The 9499-nt window shown below is 41.9% G+C and overlaps 1 pseudogene; it reads left to right on the top strand.

Annotated features, from left to right (window-relative positions):
- The first annotated feature begins 3420 nt into the window (after positions 1-3420).
- LOC100950358 lies at positions 3421-3961 on the top strand (annotated as a pseudogene).
- The last annotated feature ends 5538 nt before the right edge of the window (positions 3962-9499 follow it).

The raw sequence follows: 9499 nt of genomic DNA, 5'->3' as shown, positions 1-9499 counted from the left end.
TCATAAATGTAGTACTAGTTTACAGTCTCATCAACAGTGTAAGAACATTCCTTTCTCTCCATTTCCACAACAGCATGGGTTGCTTTGAGACTTTATGATGTGAGTCATTCTCTCTGGGGTTGGGTGATATTTCAATATGGTTTGATTTGCATTTTCCTGATGATTAGAGATGCTGAGCATTTTTCATGGGTTTGTTAAATATTAGTCTATCTTCATAAGAAAATTTTCTGTTCATGTCTCTTGCCCAATTTTTAATGGATTGTTTCATTTTTTCTTATTGATTTGCTTGAGTTCTTTGATGCTGGTTATCAGCCCTTGTCAGATTTGTAGCATATAAATATCTCTTCCCATTCTGTAGGTTGTCTGTTTGCTTTGTTGCTTGTGTTCTCGACTGTGGAGAAAGTTTTTAACTTCATCAGGTCCCACTTACTTATTTCTGTTGTTGCTTCATATTGCCATTGGGATGTTCTTCATAAATTCTTTCTCTAGGCTGATGTCTTTAAGAGTTTTCCCCATACTTTCTTCTAGGATTTTTATTGTTGCATGTCTTAGGTTTAAATCTTTTAACCATTGTGAGTTACTTTTTGTGAATGGTGAGAGGTACAAGTCCTGTTTCAATCTCTTATGTTTGGCTATTCAGTTCTCCCAGCACCACCTACTGAATATGGATTCTTTTCCCTATTGTATGCTTTTGTTTGCTTTCTAAAAGATCACATGGCAATATGAGGATGGTTTCATTTCTAAATTCTCTGTTCTTTTCCATAGATCTATGTCACTATTTTTATGCCAATACCATGCTATTTTGATCAAGATAGCCTTGTAGTATAGGCTAAAGTCTGATAAAGTGATGCCTCCATATTTGCTGGTTCAACATTATGAAAATCTATGAACATAATTCACCACATAAGCAGAAGTAAAAATAAATGCCACATGATCTTCTTAATAGATACAGAAAAAGTATTTGACAAGCTTCAGCATCCTTTTTTAATAAGAACAGTTAAGAAAATTGGCATAGCAGGGACATTCCTCAAATTTGTAGAAACCATTTATTGCAAACCCATAGCCAACATCATATTAAATGGAGAAAAATTGAAAGCATTCCCACTTAGAACTGGAAGCAGACAAGTATGTCCACTACTATTCAACTTAGTGCCGGAAGTCCTAGCCAGATCAGTCTAACGTGAGAAGGATATCAAAGGTATCCAAACAGGGAAAGAAGAGGTGATCTTATACCTAGAAAACCCAAAGACTCAACCCAGAGATTACTTGAACTGACAAATTCAATAAAGTCTCAGGATGTAAGATCAATGTGCAGCAATCAGTAGCTTTCATATATACCAACAACAGTAAAGCTGAGAATCAAATCAAAAACACAAAACCCTTCACAGTAACATCAACAAAAATGAAATATCTTGGAATATATTTAACAAAGGAGGTAAAGGATCTCTATAGAGAACTATGAAACAGTAAGAAAAGAAATTTTAGAGGATGTTAATAGATGGAAAAACATCATTCTCATGGATTGGCAGAATCTACATTGTTAAAACGTCCATACTACCCAAAGTGATTTACAGATTCAGTGCAATCCCCATTAAAATACCAATGTCATAGTTTACAGATCTTGAAAAAATAGTTCTATGCTATGTATGGAATGTATTAGTTGAGTTTTTAACTTTTAACTTTCAGAGTACATGACACAGAGTTCTTCCACATTCCGCAGTATCAGGATCCTCATTACGGCATGGCAGGCACCCTGGGAGAAGGAGCCCTGAGGTCAGGCTCTAGATGACTGCAAATATGGTGCTGGGCAGAAACGGGAAGAACCTCCCATCCAGGGGCTCACAACCCAGAGGGGAAATGCTCCTAAACAGAAGCACAAAAATCTGCAACACTATTCAACTGTGGCTGTGTGTCAGACTCTCTGGAGATTTTTTTTTTTTAACTATTCATGCCAGAGCCCCACCCCAGTCTTCTAAATCTGAATCTCAAGCTCAGATATCATCTCCACTATCAAGCTTTCCTGAAGTGCAATGCAGCTTCCTTGCCTGTGTCTCCATGCACACCCCATGCTGGGTTTTTATTACCTTCCCCGAACTTCACCTGCCCTCCAGATCCCACTGGACTCTGAGCCTGGTGCCTCAGAGAAGTAGCTATCATATGACTAAAAGGATTTTTTTCCCTGGGGAAGTGGTTGGATATATAAAATTAAAGTTAATACAGGAAGTCCCTGGGTTATGAAAAAGATAGCTTCTGTAGGTTTGTTCTTAAGACAAATTTGTAGGTAAGTTGAAACAGATACATTTACCTATGATCTGTAATAGCCCCTGGTCCATAAGTGAGTCATATGTCAGTCGGATGTTGGGGACTACCTGTAGTTAGGTTTTTATACTAATGCTTAGAATCATATGTGATATTTCCTATTTAAATGTGACCTGGGAACTCCATTTATCATTTTGGAATTTAGACATTTCCTCAGACTGCTATTATTTACCTTAAAACACACTTGTTAGTCCAAGTGACCATGGCCTGGACCTTTTTCACCTGCAGGACCACAAGATGAGCCCAGAGCAGGGGACGGCTGTCAGCAACTCGACACAGAAAGCTGTCCTTTCTCTCTCAGCCAGTGACTCACCTGCAGCTGCTGCACGAGAGGGGGCCAAGCAGTAGATGGGAGGATGTGAATGTCACCCAGTTGCCAATTTCCACCTTGGGAAAGACCTAGAAATGGGAAAACAGACCGTGATAAGCCCTAAAACCACATCACATCTCTCCACTCCATATAGTTTATATTCAATTGCTAATGTCATCAGCTGTCTCACCCGGTAGTGACATATACCGTTTCTCTTCAAAACCCCTCTGGTAGCAAATGTCCCATGGGGTCACCTCCTTAGTCAGCTGAGTCAGAATCACAGAATTCTGGAAATGCAAAGCTGACAGAGATCTTCCTAATAACAGGAGAACTGTTAACATTTCTTGAGTGCCTACTATGGGCCAGCCACTTCATATATTGCATTTCACTTAATCCTCACACTCACTCTGACATGCAGGGTTCATTGTGCTCATATTTTAGATCTAAAAAAAATTGAGACTTGGGAAAGTGAAGTGATCTGCTCAAGGTTACATATCTAGTAACCCAGATCCGTATGATCTAACAGCTGCTGTTTCTCAAAGTGAGAAGGGTGTTCAAGGCAACATGCCCAGAGTCACAACAAGTCCCATGGTTAAACATAGCATATCATTTAAAGTGACAATTTTATTCAACGGTAAATAATTTAAAAACAGGGTTCTGTAAAGATGGCTGGGATGCACTGGCCAGCTGGGCAAGAAGCTGACAGCCACAGAGCCCAGGACCCACGCAGCCACCTAGGGTGTCCCAGGGGCTTCTAGGGGTGTGCCCGCCCATGGCCCAGCACCCCGTGGATGGCCCTGCTCCCACAGCCTGCCCTCACATTCCTGCTCATCCTGCTGGCAGTCTTCTGGGGTGCCAGCAGCAGCCCCAGACCAGCAACTGGAAGGCCAGCCTGAAGACCATCCAGAATGGTGTTCTCAAGGTAGACACGTACCTGAAGGCCACCTTGGACCTCCTAGGAGGCCAGGACGGGCTCTACCAGTCAATGTAAGTGCAGTGACGGCTCTAAGCCTTCCCCATGTTATGGGTATAAACTCTCCCCATCAAATTGATGTGGCTCCCCACTGTTCAGTGTTCATCTTGACACCAAACACAACAAAGTGCTGCAGCCAACATGACAGGTGCTATGAGACCTGGGGCAAAAGCAAGAATGACTGTGACCAGGAGTTTCAGTATTGCCTCTCCAAGATCTGCTGACATATGCAGAAAACACTAGGATTAGCTGAGCATGTTCAGGCATGTGAACGATGTGGCGCTTCTGTTAGACAGCGCTTACATTTAGGCTATAAACCGTACCTGGACCAGCAACGAGCTGCATGTATGCGTCCTTAGGAAGAAAAACTGATATATAAAGAAGATACTGACAGCTGGTGATGGACGAGCAGGGAGAAACATACCTTTGACAGAGAGCTAAGAGCCAACATACCTCTGACAGACAGAAAGCATAAAGCTGTCTTATTTTGTGAAAATAATATTGTAAGACCTAACAAGAGTTTATGTTTTGAGCTGAAAGCCTCAGACTAAAACAAAGTGGGGAGGGAGTGAGGAGGGCATGCCTGCCTTCTCAGGTATCTTCCCGGTCGTGTTCCTTAGTGTGCCAAATTCTCTTGACCAGCAGGGGTTAAGGGGAGAATTTTTAAAAGAAGAATATGAAACACAAACTTTTGCAACCAAACTTATAAAAAAATACAATGAGTTTAAATATAAAATTTATCATAAGGTCTATTCAACATTATTTTATTTAGGAATATGGGAACTTCTTCACTTAGAAATATTTGTTTACTAGGAAATTTCAAATACACATTTACTCCTGCAAGGATCTGAATTTATTCTTTCTGTATTTTAATTGCACATGATTTGTTGTTTCTCTGTAGCCCACGGAGTATATATATAAGTCAAACTTCTATGGGACTAGTTACAAGGACGAGGTTTTCATGTCTGTTTCTCTTGTAAAATTGACACCATCAGCTGATTAACTCTCAGGGAGCAAACCCAGGATATGTAAGTGTTATGTAATATGCCTGGAAGGTGATGTGAGCAAGATTCAGAGGCATAGCCGCTTCCTTTGTATGAACCACTCATGTGACAAATGTCATCTTTTCTTATATAACCTTTTCCTAGATTGGAGAAAAGATGGATTTAATGAAACAAATGAGAAGCTGTTTAATAAACACATCAGGGCACTATTTGCTGTTATGCTTTGATGTTTATTTCCTAGCACTTATTCCTGGTGGTAGATGCTGGAATATTTTTAAATGGCTGCAACCATTTACTAATTGTGGGCTTCATAAAAATTTTTCTTACTAAAAAAGTTTTTTAAACATTTTTTATTTAAGAAAACATGAACATCTTATAAGAGAATATAAATTTGCACAAAATTAAAGTTTTAAGAAATTCTGACTGGTGGCAAATTACTTCTGGCTTTGCCCCCAGACCCCCAGGGCTCTTGCCAGAGTCCTCTGTTGTGAGGAAGATTCTGGCAGAAAGACTTAAAAGGCCAGCCTAGGAACTCGGTTTCAGCCCAAACAGGACTCAGGAGTGGCACCTTCAAGTGTAGGAGGGGCAAGGGCTTGTCACCAGTGATTGCATTCTGCTGCGGGGCTCAAGTTTCAGTGTCCATCCCTGGAGGAATATAAATTATGTAAGAGCTTGGGCTGCCAAGCCCCTTCCTACCTAACCGATGCTGCTGACACAAGGTTCCCAAAGCTTTCTAATGTAAAAATAAAAAACTGTCACTGAACAAATGAGCCAGTGGCAAGCTCACCCCCATCCTGAACCCCTACCCCATGTCACTTCTTGTCACTAGCCCTCTCATGGCAACACCTTACTTCCTTCCCCAAAGCCCTAAGGACCTGTTTCATAAAACACCCAGAATCATCTCTGAGTTGGTTGCAATTGTCAGGGACTTGATTCTAAGACAGGTAGGCCAGTCTGTACTCTGTCCAAGGCTTGCGATACTTCCAGAGATGTCAATCCCTGAATTCCAAAGAGGATAAGAGGAAGGACTCCAGCTAGGCCGTTGGCCAGATGAGGTGGGCACACCATGGCCCAGCATCCTGATGTATTTGAAGTTAATAAGTATAGCCAAGAAAACCACTGAATAAGGCAAAGATGGGCACAGCCTGGCTGGGTTGTGAAAAGGAGACCCTGACCCAGAGGATGAAGAAGAAAAGCTCTTTAAGTAGCCCCAACCCCCTTACAAGCACACTGCAGTCAGTCTACACCATGCACGGTTCCCCCAATCACGCCTGCTCCCTCCCCCACTGATCCCGCTGGCATTTGCCTTCCCTTTGTTTGGGTTTTATCTCTGCTCATTGCACAGCTAATTTCTGTTCATCCTTTAGTTGTCAGCTTCAATGCTACTTCTTCCAGGAAGAGTTCCTTGATTCCCTCCAGGCTGGGAGCATCCTATTTACTTCCTGGGAATATCCCACATTTGCCTCTTATATATATGATGCATTATAATCACCTATTTACTTGTCTCTGAATGCCACAAGAACATGAATTCCTGGGGATGATACCTGGCACATAGTAGAACTCTAGGATTGTCATCTGAATGAATGAAAATTAAGGCTGTGCCACAGGGGTCCTTATCCTGGCAAGTCAGGGGTACACTATCCAGGGGTCCAGGGGTCCAGGGGTACACTATCCTGGCAAGTCAGCCAGTCTTGAAAGCCCACAGCAATAAAGGGCTGCTTTTGAGAAGGCTGAGAGTTGGAACGAGCTCATGCAAACAAACAAGCAGCTAGCACTGGGCATGCAGAGATGAAACAGAAAGGTCTCTTCACTGAACAAACTCAGTCCAATAAGGGAGACTACTGGGGACACAGGAGGAAGGACAGATTGCTTCAGTACAAAGCTGGAATAGGGATAGATGTGAAAACCCAAGTGGGTGAGTGATGCCACGCTGCTTAGAACATCTCACTAGACAAGGGTTTTAGGAAGAAATAATCACAAAAAAAAAAAAAAGATAGATATATTTGCAAGGTAATGGAGAGTCAGCATAATTCTTCCAGAAGTGCTTTATTTCATTTTACTCATGCATCAAATATTTGGGGGATGCTTTTGTATACCACACTAATACCTAGTGTTGGAAAGGCTGGGTTCAAAAGTTACTGCCTTCAAGGAGGTTGGAGTCAAGTGGAGAAGACAGAAGTAACCATAACTCAAGGCAGACAGAGATAAATGCCAGGTAAGTCAGGGTTGTTTCTGTTGTAAGATATTCAACCTTGCTTGACTAACAAAGAAAATTTATTTCTCACATAACTAATATGCCCATGGGTATCTCTAAATCCCAGGTTTAACTGTTTCCAGGGGTTCAAATAATATATATCAGTTACTGCTCTGATCTCTTGGCTTTGCCTTCTACTCTCAGGCTCTGTCATTATGGACACTCATAGCTTCAGGCTCATGCACAGTTTCCAAGCCCCAATTTGACATGAAAATAGAAGTTCTCCTCTCCCACAGTTTTAAAGAAAACCCAGGGCCTGATTGTCCTTGGCCTGAATAATAATCATATACGCTTCCACAAGCCAACCCCTGAGCCAGTGAATGAAGTTAGCTGTTGGTAACCCTAAGCCATATTCTTCCCCACCGCTATCTCCAGGGCTGGTGTGGGATCAGGCCCACCCAAACTATGCTGACTGAATAGTCAAATATCATAAAAACAATCAGATAAAATGCTTGAGACCTAGTCCTCATGACAGCTTTGTGTTTCCACCCATTTTATAAATGAGAAAAATAAGGCTAGTAAGAGCCAGCATAGGACTAGACCTGCTCTTGTGATTCAGCTCTATGTTCCCTCCACCAGAATTTTTCAGGGGCACTCTTGGAATTTGTAATGGGACAATTCTTTCTTGTGTAGGATCATCACAAGTGTTACAAACATTTCAAATCTGGGGCTCTAAGATCAGTGACTCCTGTCCTCCTAGCACTATGACAACGAAAAATGCTCTCACACGCTTTCAGAGGTCCACTTAGCAGGGCAGCCACCTGCTCTACTTGAGAAAAACTGTGTATTACCACAGTGGGCCCTTTTATCAGGCCCTTTTACATGCTTCTTAGTGTTTAAATGTACACTGCAAGCTTTGGCTTAGAGAGAGACCGAACTTTTGATTGGCTACACCTTAGATCATCAGGTCCAGCGACTTGGGCTAGTACTTGGGTCCTGAAGGAGAAGGGATGAGTGAGGTGGGAGGGAAGAAGATGGGCTGGGAAGGTATCCCTGGGAGGTGAGTATTAGGGGGGAGAGGTCATGGGTCTCAGCTTCTCAATTATGTCCCCCTTCTTCAGAAGTGAAACCACAGAATTAACACATTTTTTATAGTCATAATTCAAGCTATTTCTTAGGGAAGGTAGCACTTATCCTCCTTTATTTGAATAAGATAAGAAATTAAAGAATCGTGGGAGGGAGAGTGTTCGATTCTGGACTATACTAAGAGAGATGTTGCCAAACTGATCTTCCCATTAGTGAAGAAAAACACTTAAACCCAGCTCATTGCATGAAGAACATTTCATGGAGCAGCTAAGTTGCACCTGGGAAAATACACAAAATGATATAAGAAACTGATCTGCTGAAGACGGTCACCCAGTACTAGACTTGGAATTGCTCTGTAAAGCCCAACCAGTTCTAGTAGGATCTAAAAATACTTGGACAAGGAGAGGTACCTAATAACAGAATGAGTTGTCTAGGAAAAATAGTGGGTTCCCCACTGCTGGAGGTATCCCAGGTTATAGTAAGATGTTAAAGTGGATTTGAAGCTCAGCCTTGCAAACACTCCACAGCAACCCCAAATGGATAAAGTTTAATTGCTAACAACACCCATTGCTAACAGAGACCACATAGAGAACATAGGTTGTAAATTATGCTCTCAGTTTCTGTTAGAGTAACTGTAGGGTAAGACCCATCTTTCCCCACTCAGAAAGCCTATCAGAAGAACATGAATGTGAGGGTCATTATTGTAGGATAATTTTGAATCTTCTATAATCAACAAAAAAATCTTTAACACATTTTCATAGTTTATCGATAATGCAATATCTTTGTTAAAATAATAAGTCTCTTGGTTAAGAGCTGCTGGCCTAAGGGATTGTGCTAGATGAGCTCCAAAGTTTGTTCAACCAGAAGTCAATCTGCACCTAAAATTCCATGGGCTCCAGGGCCTGGAACTGCTCAGTAATCCATCCCCTGGGATTTCAGCAGCATGGTGGGCACTGCTGTGCTTCTGACTATCCCACTGGCAATTAGGGCTCACAGACACCCAACGGTTAAAGTGAGTTGGACATCATACATCATGCCAGCACTGCCTGGTGGAGGGGTAGCAAGTTTTACAAAGCAATTGGGACCTCACTGTGTCACTACCTTGTCTGAAGTACCAACTGAGACTGCTGTCTTTGTAATGGATTGTCTCTGTCTGGCAGCTGAGCCCTGGGACAGAAATGATATTTGGCATTACCAGCCTCTAATAACAAAGCCATTATGAATCAGCATTGCTACGATAGTGTGGGGTACCCAATTGGGCGTTAAAGAGGCGGGCAAGTGCTGATCTTGCCCGGCAAGGCCATCAGAGGACCTCTCCAATGCTTTGATCTTCACAGCTGCCAGAACTGAGCTAGCTGCTCACTGCATATTTTCATGGCCATCAGATCCCTAGGAATGGAAATGTTGTTCTATTTTATACCATAGAGTTTGGCATGAGTTCTAGGTTAAATTATAAAAAATGAGTGTTTCTGTGTGGAATACCAGAGGCATCGCTTAGGTCAATCTACAGAAAGATTTGAAAAGGTAGGATTTGGTCTTTGCCAGAAGATCCAGAGTGGCTGGGCCTTATTCCTTTTCTTTTTCTTTTCTTTTCTTTTTTTTTTTTTTTTTTT

Source organism: Otolemur garnettii, unplaced genomic scaffold (genome assembly GCF_000181295.1).
Source record: "Otolemur garnettii isolate 467f Iridium unplaced genomic scaffold, OtoGar3 scaffold00172, whole genome shotgun sequence".
Lineage (NCBI taxonomy): Eukaryota > Metazoa > Chordata > Mammalia > Primates > Galagidae > Otolemur > Otolemur garnettii.
Note: the sequence above shows the minus strand (reverse complement) of the source record. Positions and strands in the feature narration are given on the sequence as shown.